Source organism: Triticum dicoccoides, chromosome 2B (genome assembly GCF_002162155.2).
Source record: "Triticum dicoccoides isolate Atlit2015 ecotype Zavitan chromosome 2B, WEW_v2.0, whole genome shotgun sequence".
In the NCBI taxonomy this organism is placed as follows: Eukaryota; Viridiplantae; Streptophyta; class Magnoliopsida; order Poales; family Poaceae; genus Triticum; species Triticum dicoccoides.
In genome coordinates, this window is record NC_041383.1 from 700,167,607 (window position 1) to 700,186,700 (window position 19,094).

Sequence of the window (19,094 nt, forward strand, 5' to 3'; positions counted from 1 at the left end):
ACGGAGGATGGATGTTGTGTTGTGCCTTCGATACATGTGAAATTGTTAGTAATGTGGTCTCCCCTGTTCCTTTTTTAAGAATTTGAGAATGGTCTCTTTTTTTCCCTTTTTTTTAGAGCAATCTCTTTGTTTTTCGTATGAACAAAAATACATCAGCGACCACTATCTTTAATGTGCTCGGCCTTGTCCATTTCATTAAAATTCTGGGCCAAAGTTGCAGCGATATATATAAATCAACAGAAGAACTATAGCCTGGCCCAAACTTGTGAATATCGACAGGCCGAACTCCTTTTTAAAAGTAGCCCATAGAGCTTTATGTGTTGTGCTCCACGATCGACCGAGCTGAGAGCGTGGTGTTTTCTTCTCCTCGCCCGCCTAGCTTCCCTCCTTCCTTCCGCGTTCGGTGCGGCGCATTGTATATTGTTTCTTCTCTGCCCGCCCACTCTCGAGCCTCGACTCCCCACACACTCTCCACTGACCAGAGACCATCTCCAGCCAGCGAACATCCTCTGCCGGATCTGATGGCGGCCGCGATTGGGTGGCTGGTTGAGACCATCTCTGCGACCCTTCAAATCGACAAGCTCGACGCCTGGATTCGGCAAGTCGGTCTTGCCGATGACATCCAGAAGCTCAAGTCGGAGATCCGGAGAGTCAACATAGTGGTCACTGCTGCCAAGGGCAGAGGGGTAGGGAGCGAGCTGCTGGATGGACCTTTCGCTCTTCTGGAGGAGCGGCTCTATGAAGCCGACGACGTGGTCGACGAGCTCGACTACTACAGGCTCCAACACCAAGTCCAAGGTCTGCCGGCACCTGCAGATCCAAGCGAGCCAGTCCCACTCCCAGTCCCAGTAGGTAAGCGTAAATCCCTCTAGATCCTATTAATCCAAGCCTTTCTAATTATTAGTTGGATCTTATATTGCTCCCAAAAATAAATTTATCTTATAGTATCTGATCAAGGACGGCAATGGTTTGCCTAATTTCTGGTCCACGTTTTCTTTCGGCGCAGTTACAAGGGTCGAGCCCCAAGCTGTGCTTGTAGCTGAGCAATTCGATGAGATATCCAGGGGCGATGCTGATGTATCGCAGAGCATTGTTGGAAAATTACGGTCCGTGGTGTGGGAACACTTTACCATCACTGAAAGAGAGAACGGAAAGCCCGTCAAAGCAGTATGTCGACACTGTAGCAATGAGTTTAACTGCGATACCAAGAAGAACGGTACATCATCTATGAAAAATCATTTGGAGAATGAGCATTCTGTGACTTGTACAAAGAAACCTCCTGGAGCACATCCACCAAACCCTTTAAGGTACTTAAAAGAGAAATTGGGAACAGAGAGTAGAGTATTCTTTCTAATCTCAGGTGTACATTTAAAGAAAGTTGCTAATCAGCACCCCCATCCTTTTCTTACCGCAGCACCGGTGAGCCTACTGTAATTGGCAGCTCATCCAGCAGAAAAGGAAAGAGGCAACGGTCCAAGGCATGGGAATTTTTTGATGTCATAGAAGAAGTAAAAGAACAGCCTATGAAAGCAAGATGTAAATACTGTCCCGCAGAGATCAAGTGTGGACCAACAAGTGGGACAGCAGGTATGCTCAACCATAACAAGATTTGTAAGAACAAACCTGGACCAAACGATCAGTCGCGAAACCCGCCAAGGTAACTAAAGAATCTATACATTGCATCGAAAATTAAAATAGAAGTCATTAAGTTAAAGTCTCATTGTGGTTCTAATAGTCAATTCACATAATTATTTTTCTTATTGTAGCACCGGCGATGCTAATGCGGATGTGACGCCAATTCTAATAGGTGACTCGTCCACCAGAAAAGGGAGAATGGATGAGTCCATACAAATTGATGTGACTAACACAGTCACCCCTTGGGACATGCCTGAATTATCGGGCAGGATACGAAAAATAGCTAGTCAGTTGCAATATATCCAAGAGGAAATGTCTGAAATTCTCAAGCTACATGGATCCGACTCTACTTCAAGTTCAGATCATCACCAGAGCATAACATCAGATCAGCACTTCAGAATATCAAGTCTTGTTCCAAGGAATGTGCATGGAAGAGTCAAGGAAAAGGAACACATCATGAAATTGATGATGACAGAAGGCAGATCTGACAAAGTAATTGTTGTGCCTATTGTAGGCATTGCAGGTATTGGAAAGACAACTCTCACTCAACTTGTGTACAACGATCCAGAAGTGGAAAGGCAATTTGAACATAGGATATGGGTTTGGGTGTCTCGCAACTTTGATGAAATGAGGCTCACAAGGGAGATGTTGAGCTTTGTTTCTCAAGAAAGTTATGAAGGAATAGGCTCCTTTGTGAAGCTTCAGGAGATCTTGAGAAGTCATGTCAAATCAAAGAGGGTTTTACTTATTTTAGATGATGTCTGGGATGATAAGGAAGATGCCCGATGGAAACAACTATTGGCTCCCTTTAAGCCTCATAGTGCCAATGGCAATGTGATTCTTGTGACAACTAGAAAAATGTCCGTTGCAAAAATGATTGGAACTGTGGTGCCAATTAAGTTAGCTACTATGGAAAATGATGAATTCTGGTTATTATTCAAATCATGTGCTTTTTTTGATGGAAATTATGAATGTCTTGGACACCTTAGCACTATTGGACGGAAAATAGCAGAAAAGTTAAAGGGAAACCCGTTAGCAGCAGTGACTACAGGGGCACTATTAAGGAACCAACTTACCGTTGATCATTGGAGTAAAATTCTCAAGGAAGAAAATTGGAAATCATTAGGACTTAGTGGAGGCATCATGCCTGCTTTGAAGCTTAGTTATGATGAGTTGACATACCGTTTACAACAATGTTTCTTGTATTGTTCTATATTTCCTGACAAATATAGGTTTCTTGGTAAGGATTTGGTATATATGTGGATTTCTCAGGGGTTTGTAAATTGCACCCAAAATAAGAGATTGGAGGAGATAGGATTGGAATATCTCAATCATTTGGTAAACCTGGGATTCTTTCAGCAAACTGAAGAACAGCAAGAATTGGATGAGGAAAAAGAATTCTCTCTACACGGTCAGATTTGGTATTCTATGTGTGATCTCATGCATGATTTTGCGAGGATGGTTTCAGCGACTGAATATGCGACGATAGATGGTCTGCAGTGTAAGAAAATCTTGCCAACTATACACTATTTGTCAATAGTAATTGGTTCTGCATACAACAGAGATCTGCATGGGAACATTCCTCGCAATGAGAAGTTTGAAGAAAATCTGAGAAATTCAGTTACATCAGTTACCAAATTGAGAACACTGGTTGTACTTGGGAACTTTGACTATTTCTTTGTACAGTTGTTCCAAGATATATTTCAAAAGGCCCAAAATTTACGCCTGCTGCGAGTATCTCCAGCATCCACTTATCTGTTTCAAGTGGCAGCATCCACCGATTTTAATTCCTTCCTGTGCAGTTTGGCAAATCCTTTGCATCTTCGTTATCTAAAACTTGATTTAGACGGGATTGTGCCACAAGTTCTCAGTACTTTTCTTCTTCTTCAAGTATTAGATGTTGGCTCAAACAGGGATACTTCTCTACCCAATGGCTTGCATAATCTTGTTAGCCTGCGACATCTTGTTGCACACAGCACAGTCCATTCTTCCATTGCTAGCATTGGTAACATGACATCTATCCAGGAGCTACATGATTTTGAGGTCCGAATTTCTAGAGGCTTTGAGATTACACAACTCAAATCCATGAATGAGCTTGTTCAACTTGGAGTGTCTCACCTTGACAGTGTTAAAACCCAGGAGGAGGCTTATGAGGCAGGACTAAGAAACAAAGAACACTTAGAGGAGCTTCATTTGTCCTGGAATGATACATTTTCAGAGAACGAGTCTGTCAGTGACACTAGATCTGAATCTTCTGTAAACATGGCAAGAGAAGTGATTGAGGGTCTTGAACCACATATGGATTTAAAGCATCTACATATATCTGGGTATAATGGTACTACTTCACCAACTTGGCTTGCCAGGAATATCTCAGTTACCTCCTTGCAGACACTTCATCTTCATAATTGTGGAGGATGGAAAATACTTCCTTCTTTGGAAAGTCTTCCATTGCTTACAAAGTTGAAATTGAGAAGAATGTGGGAAGTAATAGAAGTATTTGTACCTTCACTCCAGGAGCTAGTTTTATTTGAAATGCCAAAGTTGGAGAGATGTTCATGCTCTTCTGTGGGGGATATGAGGTCTAGCTTAAGAGAACTGCAGATCAAGGATTGTCAAGCACTGAAGGAGTTTGATCTATTTGAGAAAAATAATAAATTGGAAATCAAGCAGAGGTCATGGTTGCCTTCTCTTAGAAAATTAATTATGTGTAATTGCCCTCAATTGAAGTGTTGAAGCCCCTTCCGCCTTCAACAATCTGTTCTGAGTTACTCATCAGTGGAGTTTCAATGCTTCCAGATATGGTGGGATCATCCAGCGGAAATTTAGGTATTGATTATGCTAATCAGTATATAGACAATGATATTGATGAATATTCTGATCTGGTGAGGATACTGGATGGAAGTTTTTTGGCGTTCCGTAATCTTGGAAACCTCAAATCGATGAAAATATGTGGTCCGACAAACCTGAGGTCTTTTTCGTTCCAAGGTTTTAGCCATCTCATCTCTTTAAAGAGTTTGAAAATAAAAGAGTGTGAAAAACTTTTCTCTTCAGATGTGACGCAGCCTACCGTTGAAGATGTGACAGCCTTCCCATCTCTTGAATGTCTCACTATTGAGTCATGTGGAATAGCAGGGAAGCAGCTATCTCTGATGTTGCAACATGCACCGAATCTAGAGGAATTGGATTTAAATTCACTAAAAGCACTGAGGGAGGACTCGTCATCAGCAAGAAAGGAAGACTTTTACATTCCGTTAAATCTCGCCTCCTCTCTCAAGAAGATAACTATGAAGTCCTGCCCTGGTCTAACATTTATTAACTGGAGCGACGAAGGCTTCTCTGGATTCGCCTTACTTGAGAAGCTAACTATTTGGGAGTGCGCTGACCTGCTCTCATCTTTGGTGCACAAAGACGGAAGTGATGACGGGGCGAACTGGAGATGGCTCCTCCCGCCATCACTTGAAGAACTTGACATCCGTGACTATCATTCCACCGGAACACTGCAACCCTGCTTTCCTAGAGGTAGCACCAGCCTTAAAAGGTTAGTGGTACAGATGGGTTATGGTTTGCATACTATACAGGTGGATTCATGCACGGCGCTAGAACAATTGGAGATTAAATGGTGTGGGTCGCTCACAGCACTAGAGGGCTTGCAGTTCCTTGGCAGACTCACGCATTTGAATGTATCATGCTGCCCTGGTTTGGTGCATGAGGCGAACGGAAGATGGCCCTTCCCAACATCACTTCGCCAACTTGAAATCAACAATAGTCATTCCCATGAAACCCTGCAACCTTGCTTTCCTGCAGATAGCACCAACCTTGAAAGTTTAGAGGTACATACGTGCCGAGGTTTGCAATCTATACAGTTGGACTCATGCACAGCACTGGAGGAGTTGACGATTGGGGATTGTGGATCGCTTACTGCACTGGAGGGGTTGCAATGCCTTGGCAGACTCACTCATTTGAATATAGAAGCATGTCCTGGTTTGGCAAACGGAAGATGGTTCCTCCCAACATCACTTCGCCAACTTAAAATCAGTAAATGCCATTCCCATGAAACCCTGCAACCTTGCTTTCCTACAGATAGCACCAGCCTTGAAAGTTTAGAGGTACGGAACAGCCGAGGTTTGCTATCTATACAGTTGCACTCTTGCACATCACTGGAAGAATTGACGATTGGGGATTGTGGATCGCTCACTGCACTAGAGGGGTTGCAATGCCTTGGCAGACTCAAGCATTTGGATGTAGCATACTGCCCTGGCTTGCCACCATTTCTGGAGAGCTTTTCAAGGCTGGACTATGGGATCTGCCCCCGGCTGGAAACACTCAAGATCGATGACCCATCTGTCCTTACCACGTCATTCTGCAAGCACCTCACCTCCCTGCAAAGCCTACGATTTAATGATTTGAAGAATGTGAGGAGCCTAACAGATGAGCAAGAGCAAGCGCTTGTGCTCCTCAAGTCCCTGAAAGAGCTCCAGTTTTCTAGCTGTTATAACCTCGGAGACCTTCCTGCGCGTCTGCGCGACCTTCCTTCCCTCCAGAGATTGAAGATAAATGTGTGTAGGGGCATCTCGAGGCTGCCGGTCACAGGCCTCCCACTTTCGCTGGAACAACTGAAAATCTATGGTTGCAGCAAGGAGCTAGCTGATGAATGCAGGCTGCTACCACCGAGCAAGCTAAATGTCAAAATTGTTTCGTGTTTTAATTGATTAATACTCGAGGCCATGTTAAGCAATATTTTTACACACACATCATACTTTTACTCCGTTCGGAATTGACAAGTATATAGCTGGGCTGCTTTTGAGGCAATCTTGTTCGATATATACTCAGACCTGATATACCATCATAAATGTGGGGTGTGCTAATTGCAGAACGAGCCGTCTCAGCACGCACTCAAGCTGCAAAACATATACTGTATCATGTAAACCGGCATGTTTTGCTGTTTGTTAGGGCATCTCCAGCCGTTGGCCCCCCAGGGGGCGTCTAAAAGCGCCGCCTGGGGGTGAGCCGGCGCAAAGAAAGGCCCTGGGGGCGAGTCGTCGCCCAGCCGTCGGCCCCCAGGGCCGCCCCCAGGCGAGTGTTTAAAAAAAAAGGCCGTTCGGCGAAGTTATGATAAAAGAGTAGTTACACTTCACAATCACAGAAACAACTGTCGACGGGAAGCGTTCAAAGGCCAAATGTAAGTACTGTGGAAAGGATTTTAATTGCGAAACGAAGACAAACGGGACTTCATCTATGAAAAAACATTTGGAGAAGGAGCATTCCGTGACTTGCACGAATAAATCTGCAGTGCACCCCCCAAACACTTCAAGGTACCAGCAGGAATTTATACCTTGCTTCAACGAATTTGTTGTAATTGTTTATATACGTCTGCTTGAGAGCCCATTGTTGTTCTGAATTTCTTCTGATAACCAACCCACCATCCTTTTCTTACTGCAGCACCGGCGATGCTACTTGTAATGTGAGGTCGGTTGAAGTTGGTAGGTCGTCCAACGGAAAAAGAAAGAGAACAAATGAGGATCCAACGCAGACCACCGCAGCTAACATACACGCCCAATGGGACAAGGCTGAGTTATCCAATAGGATAATTAAAATTACTGAGAAGTTACAGTTACAGGACATCCAGGGGGCTTTGAGTAAAGTTCTCGAGCCATATGGATCCAGCGCTACTTCAAGTTCAAATCATCACAGCTTGAGTACAGCATCAGATCAGCACCCAACAACATCAAGTCTTGTTCCAATGGAAGTTTATGGCAGAGTTGCAGAAAAGAATAAGATCAAAAAGTCAATAACTGAAAACCAATCTGGTGGTGTAAATGTTCTGCCTATTGTAGGCATTGCAGGTGTTGGAAAGACAACTCTTGCTCAATTTGTGTATAATGATCCAGACGTGAAAAGTCAATTTCACCACAGGATATGGGTTTGTGTGTCCTGCAAATTTGACGAAGTGAAGCTCACAAAGGAGATGTTAGACTTTTTTCCTCGAGAAAGGCATGAAGGAATTAACAACTTCGCGAAGCTTCAAGAGATCTTGAAAGAACATGTCGAGTACCAAGCAAAGAGTTTTCTGCTCATTTTAGATGATGTCTCGGACAGTATGGATTATCATAAATGGAACAAATTGTTGAACCCTTTGCTATCAAGTCAAGCGAAGAATATAATTCTAGTCACGACCAGAAATTTGTCTGTTGCACAAAGGTTAAGCACACTTGAACCGATCAAGTTAGGTGCTTTAGAAAACGATGATATGTGGTTATTGCTCAAGTCATGTGCATTTGGTTTTGGGAACTATGAAGGTACGGAAAATCTAAGCACTATTGGAAGACAAATAGCAGAGAAGTTAAAGGGCAATCCGTTAGCAGCAGTAACTGCAGGGGCACTGTTAAGAGATAATCTTAGCATTGATCATTGGAGTAACATTCTCAAGAATGAGAAGTGGAAATCGCTGGGACTCAGTGGGGGCATCATGTCTGCTTTGAAGCTTAGCTATGATGAGCTGCCGTACCATTTACAACAATGTGTCTCATATTGTTCTATATTTCCTGACAAATATAGGTTTCTTGGGAAGGATGTGGTCTATATTTGGATTTCTCAGGGATTTTTGAATTACACCCATTCAAGTAAGAGATTAGAGGAGATAGGATGGGAATGTCTAAATGATTTGGTGAACGTGGGATTCTTTCAGCAAGTTGAAGAGGAAGAGGATGAGGATGAGGATGAGGAAGAGGAAGAAGAATCGTTTCCAGGCAGTAAAATTTGGTATTTTATATCTGGTCTCATGCACGACTTTGCAAGGATGGTTTCAAGGACTGAGTGTGCAACCATGGATGGTCTGCAGTGCAATAATATGTTACCAACTATACGTCATTTGTCAATTGTTACTACTTCTGCATATAGCCAATATCTGCCTGGACCCACTCGCAATATCAAGTTTGAAGAAATCCTGAGAAATACAGTTGCATCAGTTAGGAAATTGAGGACATTAGTTTTACTTGGGCGCTATGACTTTTTTTTCTTCAAATCGTTCCTTGATATATTCCAAAGGGCACAGAACTTGCGTTTGTTGCAAATGTCTGCAACATGTGCTGATTTTAATTCCCTCATGTGCAGTTTGGTAAATCATGCACATCTTCGCTATTTAAAACACGAGGCAAATGAGATGGGTGGGGCTTTCCCTCAAAGTTTGAGCAAGCTGTACCATCTTCAGATATTAGATGTTGACTCGGACATTGACCCTATACCTGATGGCAGCAATAATCTTGTTAGCCTGCGGCATCTTGTTCAAGAAGATGGAGTATACTCCTCCTTTGCTAACATTGGTAGCTTGACATCACTTCAAGAGATACAGGTTCGATTTTGTTCTGGCGGTTTTGAGATATCACAACTCCAATCCATGAACGAGCTTGTACAACTTGGGGTTTGTCAACTGGGTAACGTTAAAAGTAGAGGCGAGGCTCATGGGGCAGGACTGAGATACAAAGAACACTTGGAAAAGCTGCACTTGCCCTGGAAGGAATATACCGGTGATGAGCTGTCAACAATGGATGTTAGTGACCCAAGTATTGAACCTTCTGTGGATACAACAACTGAGGTGCTTGAGGGCCTTGAACCACATATGAACTTGAAACATCTAGAAATATCTGGTTATAATGGTACTACTTCACCAACTTGGCTTTCCAGCAATCTCTCAGTTATCTCGTTGCGGACGCTTCATCTTGATGATTGTGGAGGATGGAGAATACTTCCATCTCTGGAAAGTCTTCCGTTTCTTACAAAGCTGAAGTTGAGCAGCATGCATGAAGTAATAGAAGTATTGGTTCCTTCACTGGAGGAACTAGTTTTAATTAAAATGCCGAAGTTAGTGAGATGCACAAGCACTTCCGTGGAGGGTCTGAGCTCTACTTTAAGGGTACTGAAGATCAAGAACTGTAAAGCACTGAAGGCGTTTAATCTCCTTGAAATCGAGCAGAAGCCATGGTTGCCTTGCCTTAGAAAACTAGTTCTGCGGGGTTGCCCTCATTTGAAAGTGTTGAAACCTCTTCCACCTTCAAGCACCTGTTCTGAGTTACTCGTCGATGGAGATTCCGTACTTTCAAGTATGAAAAGATCATCCAGTGAACATTTATGTATTGGGTGCAGTCATGAGTATCGGGTCTACGACAGTGATGATTATTCTGATCAGTTGAGGATATTGGATGAATTTTATTTGGCGTTCCATAATCTTGGAAACCTCAAATCGATGGAGATATGTGGTCACAAAAATCTAAGGTCTTTTTCGTTCGAAGGTTTTAGTCATCTCATCTCTTTAAAGAGTTTGGAAATAAAAGAGTGTGAAAAACTTTTCTCTTCAGATGTGACGCAGCCTACCGTTGAAGATGTGACAGCCTTCCCTTCACTTGGAAGTCTCACTATTGAGTCATGTGGAATAGCAGGGAAGCAGCTATCTCTGATGCTGCAACATGCGCCGAATCTAGAGGAATTGAATTTAGATTCAGTACAGGTACCGACGGAGGAGGAAGAGAAAAATCTATCAAATCATATCTCAGTCGGGGAGGACTCGTCATCAGGAGAAGACGTGGAAGGGGGCTCGTCATCGGGAGAAGACGTGGAAGGGGATAACTATGAAGTCCACTCGTCATCAGGAGATTCAGATGATGCATGGTCACCAAGAAAGGAAGACTTTTACATTCCATTAAAGCTCGCCTCCTCTCTCAAGAAGATAACTATGAAGTACTGCCCTTATCTGACATTTATTAACTGGAGCCGGAGTGGCGGAGGCTTCTCTGGATTCGCCTTCCTTGAGAAGCTAACTATTCGGAAATGCCCTGACCTGCTCTCGCCTTTGGTGCACCAAGACGGAAGTGATGATGGGGCGAACGGGAGATGGCTCCTCCCGCCATCACTTGAAGAACTTGAGATCAATGAGTATGATTCCCACGGAACACTGCAACCCTGCTTTCATAGAGATAGCACCAGCCTTAAAAGGTTAGTGGTAGATTGGGGTCGTGATTTGCATACTATACAGCTGCATTCATGCACGGCGCTGGAAAAATTGGAGATTCGATGGTGTAGGTCGCTCACAGCACTAGAGGGCTTGCAGTTCCTTGGCAGACTCACGCAGTTGAGTATTAAATGGTGCCCTGGTTTGGTGCATGAAGACGGGAATGATGACCAGGCCAACGGAAGATGGCTCCTCCCAACATCACTTCGTGAACTTAAAATCGATGATAGCCCTTCCCAAGAAACCCTGCAACCTTGCTTTCCTACAGATAGCACCAGCCTTGAAAGTTTAGAGGTACATACGTGCCGAGGTTTGCAATCTATACAGTTGGACTCATGCACAGCACTGGAGGAGTTGACGATTGGGGATTGTGAATCGCTTACTGCACTGGAGGGGTTGCAATGCCTTGGCGGACTCACGCATTTGAAGATAGAATCATGTTGGTCGCTCACAGCACTAGAGGGCTTGCAGTTCCTTGGCAGACTCACGCAGTTGAGTATTAAATGGTGCCCTGGTTTGGTGCATGAAGACGGGAATGATGACCAGGCCAACGGAAGATGGCTCCTCCCAACATCACTTCGCCAACTTGAAATCTGGAATAGCGGTTCCCATGAAACCCTGCAACCTTGCTTTCCTACAGATAGCACCAGCCTTGAAAGTTTAGCGGTACAGTGGAGCCCACGTTTGCAATCTATACAGTTGCACTCCTGCACAACACTGGAAGAATTGACTATTCGAGGTTGTGGATCGCTTACTGCACTGGAGGGGTTGCAATGCCTTGGCAGACTCAGGCATTTGTATGTATCAGATTGCCCTGGCTTGCCACCATTTCTAGAGAGATTTTCAAGGCCGGACTATGGGCTCTGCCCCCGGCTGGAAACGCTTGAGATCGATGACCCATCTGTCCTTACCACGTCATTCTGCAAGCACCTCACCTCCCTGCAAAGCCTACAACTTCATCGTTTGGTGGAAATGAGGAGCCTAACCGATGAGCAAGAGCGAGCTCGGATTTGAAGAATATGTTGCTCGGATTTCACAAGTCCCTGAAAGAGCTCGGATTTCATCGTTGTTCCGATCTCGTAGATCTTCCTGCGGTGCTGCACAACCTTCCTTCCCTCAAGAGTTTGAAGGTAGATGGATGTAGGGGAATCTCAAGGCTGCCGGAAACAGGCCTCCCACTCTCGCTGGAAGAACTGACAATCCAGTGGTGCAACAAGGAGCTAGCTGATGAATGCAGGCTGCTACCACCGAGCAAGCTAAATGTCAAAATTGATGGATGTGTTTGAATTAATTACTCGAGGCCATGTTAAGCAATATTTTTACACACACATCATATATATAGCTGGGTTGCTTTTGAGGCAATCTTGTGCGATACATCCTCAGGCCTGACATACCCTCATAAATGTGTGGTGTGCTCATTGCAGAACGAGCTGTCTCTGCAGGCACTCAAGCTGCAAAACATATACTGTATATCATGTAACAGGTAAACCGGCATGTTTTGCTGTTTGTTATTCATCTCGTCTTGTCAACTAGAAAAGATGATTACTAGAAAAGAGAGAACCACATTGGATAAACCGGAAGATTCGTTAGGTTGTTTGTTACAAAAGTTAGTTTAGTCCAGAATTTCCTTGCTACACCATCCACATGTGCTCTGCAGCTACAATAATGAACTTTAGAGATCAGCATTCTAGCTCTCGTCTTATACGATAAGAATATGTTGGGGGTGCTCTTAATTACATAAATGTTCATATCGGTTAGAAGTCAGCAACCGACACTGATTATTAGTTTCCTTTGTTCTGATATTCTGATATGTGTGATGCAGACATGGACATGTGTGCGTGTGTGTGCTATCTACTGTATCTTGGTATATCCTAACAAGTTAATTTCTTCGCTTTTGTTTTTAACCTTGGTGATACTTCAACTATCAAACTTGGTGATACTTCAAGTATCTTCACACAATTTGCTCCTGGTCTGGAATCACTGTGTCAGTGGGTTTTGCTTTGCGGACTTATGGTGGTTGTTTTCTTCAAGCTTAGCCCGAAGCTTGCTGGAGCTGAGGTCATGAATGTGCAACACAAATAAATTTGTTATCAAATATAAGCCCAGGATTAGTTACCCGAGTGAACGATTAGATCAGAGAAGAAGAAGCATCAACTCATCGCTTCAATTCATGGAGACGAAACTTATCACCTCATCTCACACCAGCATTGAAACTGCATCAATCATTTCGACCATTAAGCAATTGCTCAACATTAGCAAGGACAAAATGTGTTACAGTGAGAAACATAAACAATCTAATTTCCTGGAAATTGCAACAGCTAGGCTGCACCATTTTTCCCTAAAAAGCTCACCTGCACGTCTGCACCGGGTACTGACATTCCAACAGTTATAATCAAGAAAAGCCTATAGCAACAGGAAATTATCAAGTTACAGGATAGTAACAGGCCAGTTTAAGCTTGACGTGTCTCATAATAATATAGCTAGACACTTCTGAAATCAAAGGTGAGTATAATCTTACAAAGTCGAGCAACACTACAGGGATGGAAATTCGCATTCAGCTCACCCTTGCATGGCTACTGAAATTATATCATGCATATGCCATTCTCATATCCCATATACTACATCACAAGACAAAGATGATAGCCATGATTTCAATATTTCCTTACTCCGATGCCATAGTTACGTCGCGCATAACCATAAGCATATATAAAATCACATACAGAATAGATGTGCTAGACAAAACACATCAATACAAAAGCCACATTCAGATCAGAAGGCCAGATGAACTACCACCACTTTTCACTTATATAGACATAGTCGAGCTGAGCTATGAGATTACCCACAAAGCCAGCCATCCACTAGAAACAAGGTTAACTAAATCCAAGCCGACATGCACATCCCAGAAACAAGTAATCACATCATCCACCTACTCAAATCCTACTGTTAGAACAACCTCCTCTACACCAGAGAACGAGCATTGCCAGCTTCTGAGGTGCTGTCCACTGAGCTCCCTGACCCTGAACCTGTAAACAGAGTCAAATGGGAAACATTGCAGGAAGTTTAGTTCATGAAGAATAAATGATGTTTGTCAAAATGGGAAAGAATAAACAGGGAGTTCGACAGTACCATTGGATGATGAAGAACCACTACCCGAACCACCAGAGACACTCATGGCCTTGGCACCCTTCTCGATCTCCACTGATTGGTAAGTTGAGGTTGGCATCTCCTCCTCAATATCTACATACTCATCCACCTTCTCCGCCGCTACTACATCCGTGCTCCCAGGATTCCCGCTCTCCTGTAAATAACAAAATAAAACAGAACAACATGAGAGTCCAATTTGCATATGCACCAACTGAAAACGGGAACGACACCTGTTGTTTCCCACGGCCATTTACCACATCAGCATTGTCAACGAATGTAGACACAGCACCATTCGCAGCTCAGCGCGCTAGCACCGTCGTCGACCTCGGCAATATCCTTCTGCGGTACGGATCTGGCCGCAGCGCTTCCTCGTAGCTGCCCGGAGCTTCGCCGGTGGCGGGGGCAGGCCCTCCTTCGGCTGGCCCTGCTGATGCTCCTGATGCCACGAATCGACGCGGGAGAGGAGGGCGCAGAACTGGCAGATCTCGGTCCCTGGAGCGCACTGGAACCGCGGTGGGCCAAACCCGCCGGCCGGAAGACCAAGCATCCGGCCGGCGGCGAGACCGGACAGGAGCTTTCGCAGTTTTTTTTGTTTTTTTTTTTCAGGGAAAGGACCTTTTCCCCGGATGTGTAACAGAAAAGGGTCGGAGAGGCCGTGGCTTGCAGATATGTTTGGGCCTAAAGCCCCATCGTCGTGCCAACGCCCAACAGTGACCCGTTCGGAAGCTCAATGCTACTATATAGGATTTTCAACAAAAATAAAAACTTGGATACTATAGGATTAGCACAAAGTGTTTGATGCCACAGAAAAAACAAAGAATTTTAGAAAGAGATTAAGTGGATGCTTGATTTCTATGAAATGTAGTGCACATGATTCATTAGAAAAAAAATCTTGGAATTTCATCATATTGATCAAACAACCTACTTAGAAAAAATCGTAAGGATTCAAACCCTCCATAAAATCATATGGAATTTCCTTTTAATCAAATGGAGCCCTAATGGAAAAAGAGGAGGAGGCAACAGCCAACCGCGAGCTGGCTGAGCCAGCGTGTTCGCTGCACGCAAACTGAGGTCGAAAGCCTAGCGTTTCATAGTTGTCGCTTACTGCGGCGAAAGCACATGGAGGGACCGAGTGGGTCGGACCATTTAGCTTTTCCTTTTTTTGGCTTTGGCACCTTCGGAAGGTTCCTGTCTGGGTCAGGTATGTTTTCTTTTTCTTTTTCTTTTTTCTTTTTCTTTGTTTTTTCTTTTTTTCTTTTTCAATAAGTTCCCTTTTTAAACATGTTTGGACAATTCAAAAAAATTGCATTTAAAAAAGATCAACATTAATTCTTTTGGGGGGGATTTCGGTATTTGTTCAAAAATATATAAAATGTCTGTATTCTCAAAATATTTATGTTTATTATTATTATTAGTATTATTATTATTATTAATGTTTTAGAAAAATGTCCACTAATTTTAAAAAATTGTTTGAATTTTCCAAAATAGTTTGTGTTTTCATAAATTGTTTAGATTTTTTAAATTGATCGAAAAACCCCGTGCTACAGTATTTTTGGTTTGCTACAGCTTCCATAGTGCGTACGAAAGAAAAAGTGATACACCTCAGGTGGCTTAGTGGGCCGGCTCTGTTCTATCCCCCAGTCGAAGAGGGCCATATCCTGGCCCATACGATCTTTTAGTCTCCACGTCCCACTGAAAAGAGTGTTCTTCCTCGCTCGGCGTTGCTGCCCTTTGCATCCCCTGGAATTTTTTGCTTCCGCCGTTGAGTCGGTTGCTACTCCTGCCAGATCTGATGAGGCGGGAAGACACTTCCTTGGAACCAACAATTGTATCGTGTGTGCCTTCAACCTTCATATTGTGTTTTTTAACTTGGTGTTCCAGTCCAGGGATGCCTCGGCTTGCTTGTTGCCAACCCAAATAGGTCGGCCCAAGGACCCCTAGGCCGGTTTCCGCCCTGGGCCCTGTAGAAGGAAGGTCGAGAGGCCTTGCCATACAAGGCAAAAAATCTATATTCGTGGAGGACCCCTCCACCGGTGTACCGACTAGGTCCACGTAACCCTAGGGGGGCAAGTATCCTATATAAACCAGGGCCGAGCTAGTCGATATATCATCATACAATCTCTCAGGTTATACATGTACTTTGTACACCCAAATCGCAATATACACTAGCAGGAGTGGAGTTTTACCTCGTAAGAAGCGTTTGAACATAAGTAAATTTCGTCTCCTCTTTCCTCTCCCACTAGTAGAAAATAAGGCTTCCGTCACGGCTCAATGTACACATTAGTCCCGATTGCATTATGAACCGGGACTAATGTGAGCATTAGTCCCGGTTCGAGCGACTAGGCATCGGGAAGGCATTAGTCCTAGTTTAAATGGGACCTTTAGTCCCGGTTTGAGACATGAACCGGGACTAAAGGGTGCGATGCCCTTTAGTCCCCGTTCGTATCTCAAATCGGGACTAATGATTAGACCTTTAGTCCCGGTTTGAGACATGAACCGGGACTAAAGGGTGCGATGCCCTTTAGTCCCGGTTCGTGTCTCAAACCGGGATTAAAGGGGTTCGTGTCTCAAACTCTACCCCCCCTGTGTATCGCCATTTTAGTTTTGAAAAAAATAAAAGAAAATGATAAAAACTTCAAAAAATAAAATCCTTCGATATGTAGTTATACTACTGCATCTACTAGTTAGGAAAATTAAAAAAACTTAAATTCGGACACGTTTTCCAAAAAAGTGTTATGAAAAAGTAAAACGGCTATAACTTTTGCATACGATGTCGGGAAAAAACGTATAATATATCAAAATGTTCAGCACGAAAATCCACATCCGATTTTGCAAATTTTTACAATCCTCAAATTCTAATATGAAAGAAGGTTATGCTCAAATTTCAGTTTTTTTGAATTTTGGTTAAATCTAGTCAAACTGTGGTCAAACTACTTATTCAAGAAGTGTTAGTGTTACTAAATAATTACTTAAGAATATTAGTGTTACTAAATAATTATTTCATTTTTTTTGAATTTTGGTCAAATCTGGTCAAACTGTGGTCAAACTACTTATTCAAGAAATATTAGTGTTACTAAATCATTATTGTTTTTTAGAATAATAGTTTCAAACTCAAAAAGTGAAACGTGTGACTTCATGCTCAAGCTAAACTGCTGATGGTTAATAGGATTGACATCTTACTATTGTTAGAAAACAACAAGTGCAGACTTGGAAACTAGGGGGAATAGAACTCAGAAGTTAAGCGTGCTCAGGCTGGAGTAGTGATAGGATGGGTGACCGGCCGGGAAGTTATACGATTTGGAATGATGAGGGGTGATTAGAGAATATAGATTATAGATTAAATTGAGCAGTGATGAGGGTGATTACAGATTTAATTGTAAAATAATTCAGAAATTTGAAAATCAGGAAAAAAATTCATTACAGATTAAATTGTAAAATAATTCAGAAATTTGAAAATTAGGATTTTTTTTAAGATTTCCTTTTGTTCGGTTGGTGTTACCAACTGAGACTAAAGGTGGAGCTCCAAATAGGGGCCACGTGGAGGGCCTTTATTCCCGGTTCGTAACAGAACCGGGACTAGGGGGGGGGGGGCTTTAGTCCCGACCCTTTAGTCCCGGTTCCAGAACCGGGGCTAAAGGTCCTCTAGAACCGGGACTAAAGGCCCGTTTTCCACTAGTGTCCTATCTAATCGTCACACTGGTATACTCTACCGAGGGATCTATCGGAATCTACTCTGATATAAATCCTGCACCCACAACGAAAACATATTATAACGAATGGATACACTAGTCATCATTATTGTTTTCATGATAACCATAGGTGAATGTATTTTCTTCAAGAACTTTTGCATGCTCATAGCATATACCCATATTTACGCATAGAATTTCCATTGGGAAATGAAAATACACCTCGAAAAAGAATTCAAAATAAAGAGACAACACGATTTTGTTCGGGTGCCACAAATCCTCATTCACACTTTCCTCTATGATTCAGTTAACATGGGATAATAGTTGACCAAGCAAACAACATGAGGATTTGTAACATAATAACTGCAGACCTCTCCTTTATCAGTTAAGAATCCTTAGCACTAATCTGCACTCTGTTATGCCTCTCGACCCTGATTGGTGCAGGTGCTGGCATGGCCACGAAAGGGGTTTACAACTGGATCGAGTAGAGTCTTTCTAGCACAATCACGTCGTGAAAGTGATGCATTCGGCTTCGACTGTCGATTAGGTCTGCTTCGGCTTCGGCTTCGGTTTTTGCTTTTGTGATAGAGAGTTAAGGTGATGAAAGCTTTCTATGCGAATCGTTTATTATTATTCCACTTGCGTGCGTGCTAGTGCTTGACTCTCGTATCCTGGTAGGTGTTTCCTTACCAAGCTATTGGAGAACTCTGATTTCACCTGCTGCCAAAATCCTTATTCACGCTTTGGCTGTATCTGATGCATCCTCTGTGGTTCTGTTAAGATGAAACAGTAATCAAGCAAGCAAGCAAGATGTGGATTTGTAACTTAACTGACACTCTTTTATAATTTGTGGGTGCTTACCACTAATCTGCACTCTGTTATGCCCTCTTAATCCTGATGGGTGCATGTGCTTACTTAGGCCTCGTTTGGTTACTGGGGGATCCCGGCCTTTTTCCAGGGGGCGAAACCCACGCGGAGACGGTCCCTCGGAGAGATGGCTGCGACATTTGGAGGCCCCAGCCCACAGGGCAGGCCGTCCCTAACCCTGCTCTTTCCCCGGGTAGAGTTTCCACGTCCAGGCACTCGTGGAAAATTTCCCTCGCTCTTTTCTCACGCGCGGTCATGGTCTGCGACGCCCACTTCCTTCCTGTGAGCCCGTCCATCTTACCTCGTCCAGCTGTTGCTATTTGGTGACAAGAATTTAGGGGGTATCCCCCCAAGAGGGGGGATCGTGCATGCCCTCCCGAGGTGGTTAGCTTCCCTGGATTTGTTCCCTCCCGCAACCAAACGATCCCTTAGTTGGGACAATCACAATAGGGGAACCCTGCATTCACACATCGCATCACATGGAGCCAGCCAAAGTCTCAAGGACACCCACGTCGAGAAAACGATGTATGGGTTCGGTTTGCTTCAGATCTTGTCCCGGTTCCTAGTTCTGTGACAGAGAATAGAGTGGATGGTTCAAACTTGCTAATTCTTTGATCATCATTGGTTCTCGGTTTTCGGCTTTGTGCAGCCTCTGACCCTGGCGTTTGCTTGGGTTTGGTTCTGCTCTAGGTGCCTATAGGCCAACGCGTCTCCCATGGGGATGGGGGCGGTTTTCCATGCAAACTTAGCATCCGACAACT

At 43.6% G+C, this 19,094-nt stretch overlaps 1 long non-coding RNA gene and 2 pseudogenes across 1 annotated transcript; 2 read left to right on the top strand and 1 right to left on the bottom strand.

The window, feature by feature from the left end:
• The first annotated feature begins 510 nt into the window (after nt 1-510).
• LOC119361174 lies at nt 511-6,344 on the top strand (annotated as a pseudogene).
• Nucleotides 6,345-6,785: 441 nt separating this feature from the next.
• On the top strand, nt 6,786-11,922 carry LOC119361175 (annotated as a pseudogene).
• A 1,360-nt stretch (nt 11,923-13,282) lies between these two features.
• On the bottom strand, nt 13,283-14,389 carry LOC119368381. Its single transcript, XR_005176621.1, has 3 exons — nt 14,035-14,389; nt 13,763-13,934; nt 13,283-13,659 (listed from the first exon to the last, which is right to left on the bottom strand). It is a non-coding gene; the product is annotated as an uncharacterized LOC119368381 (long non-coding RNA).
• Nucleotides 14,390-19,094: the final 4,705 nt, after the last annotated feature.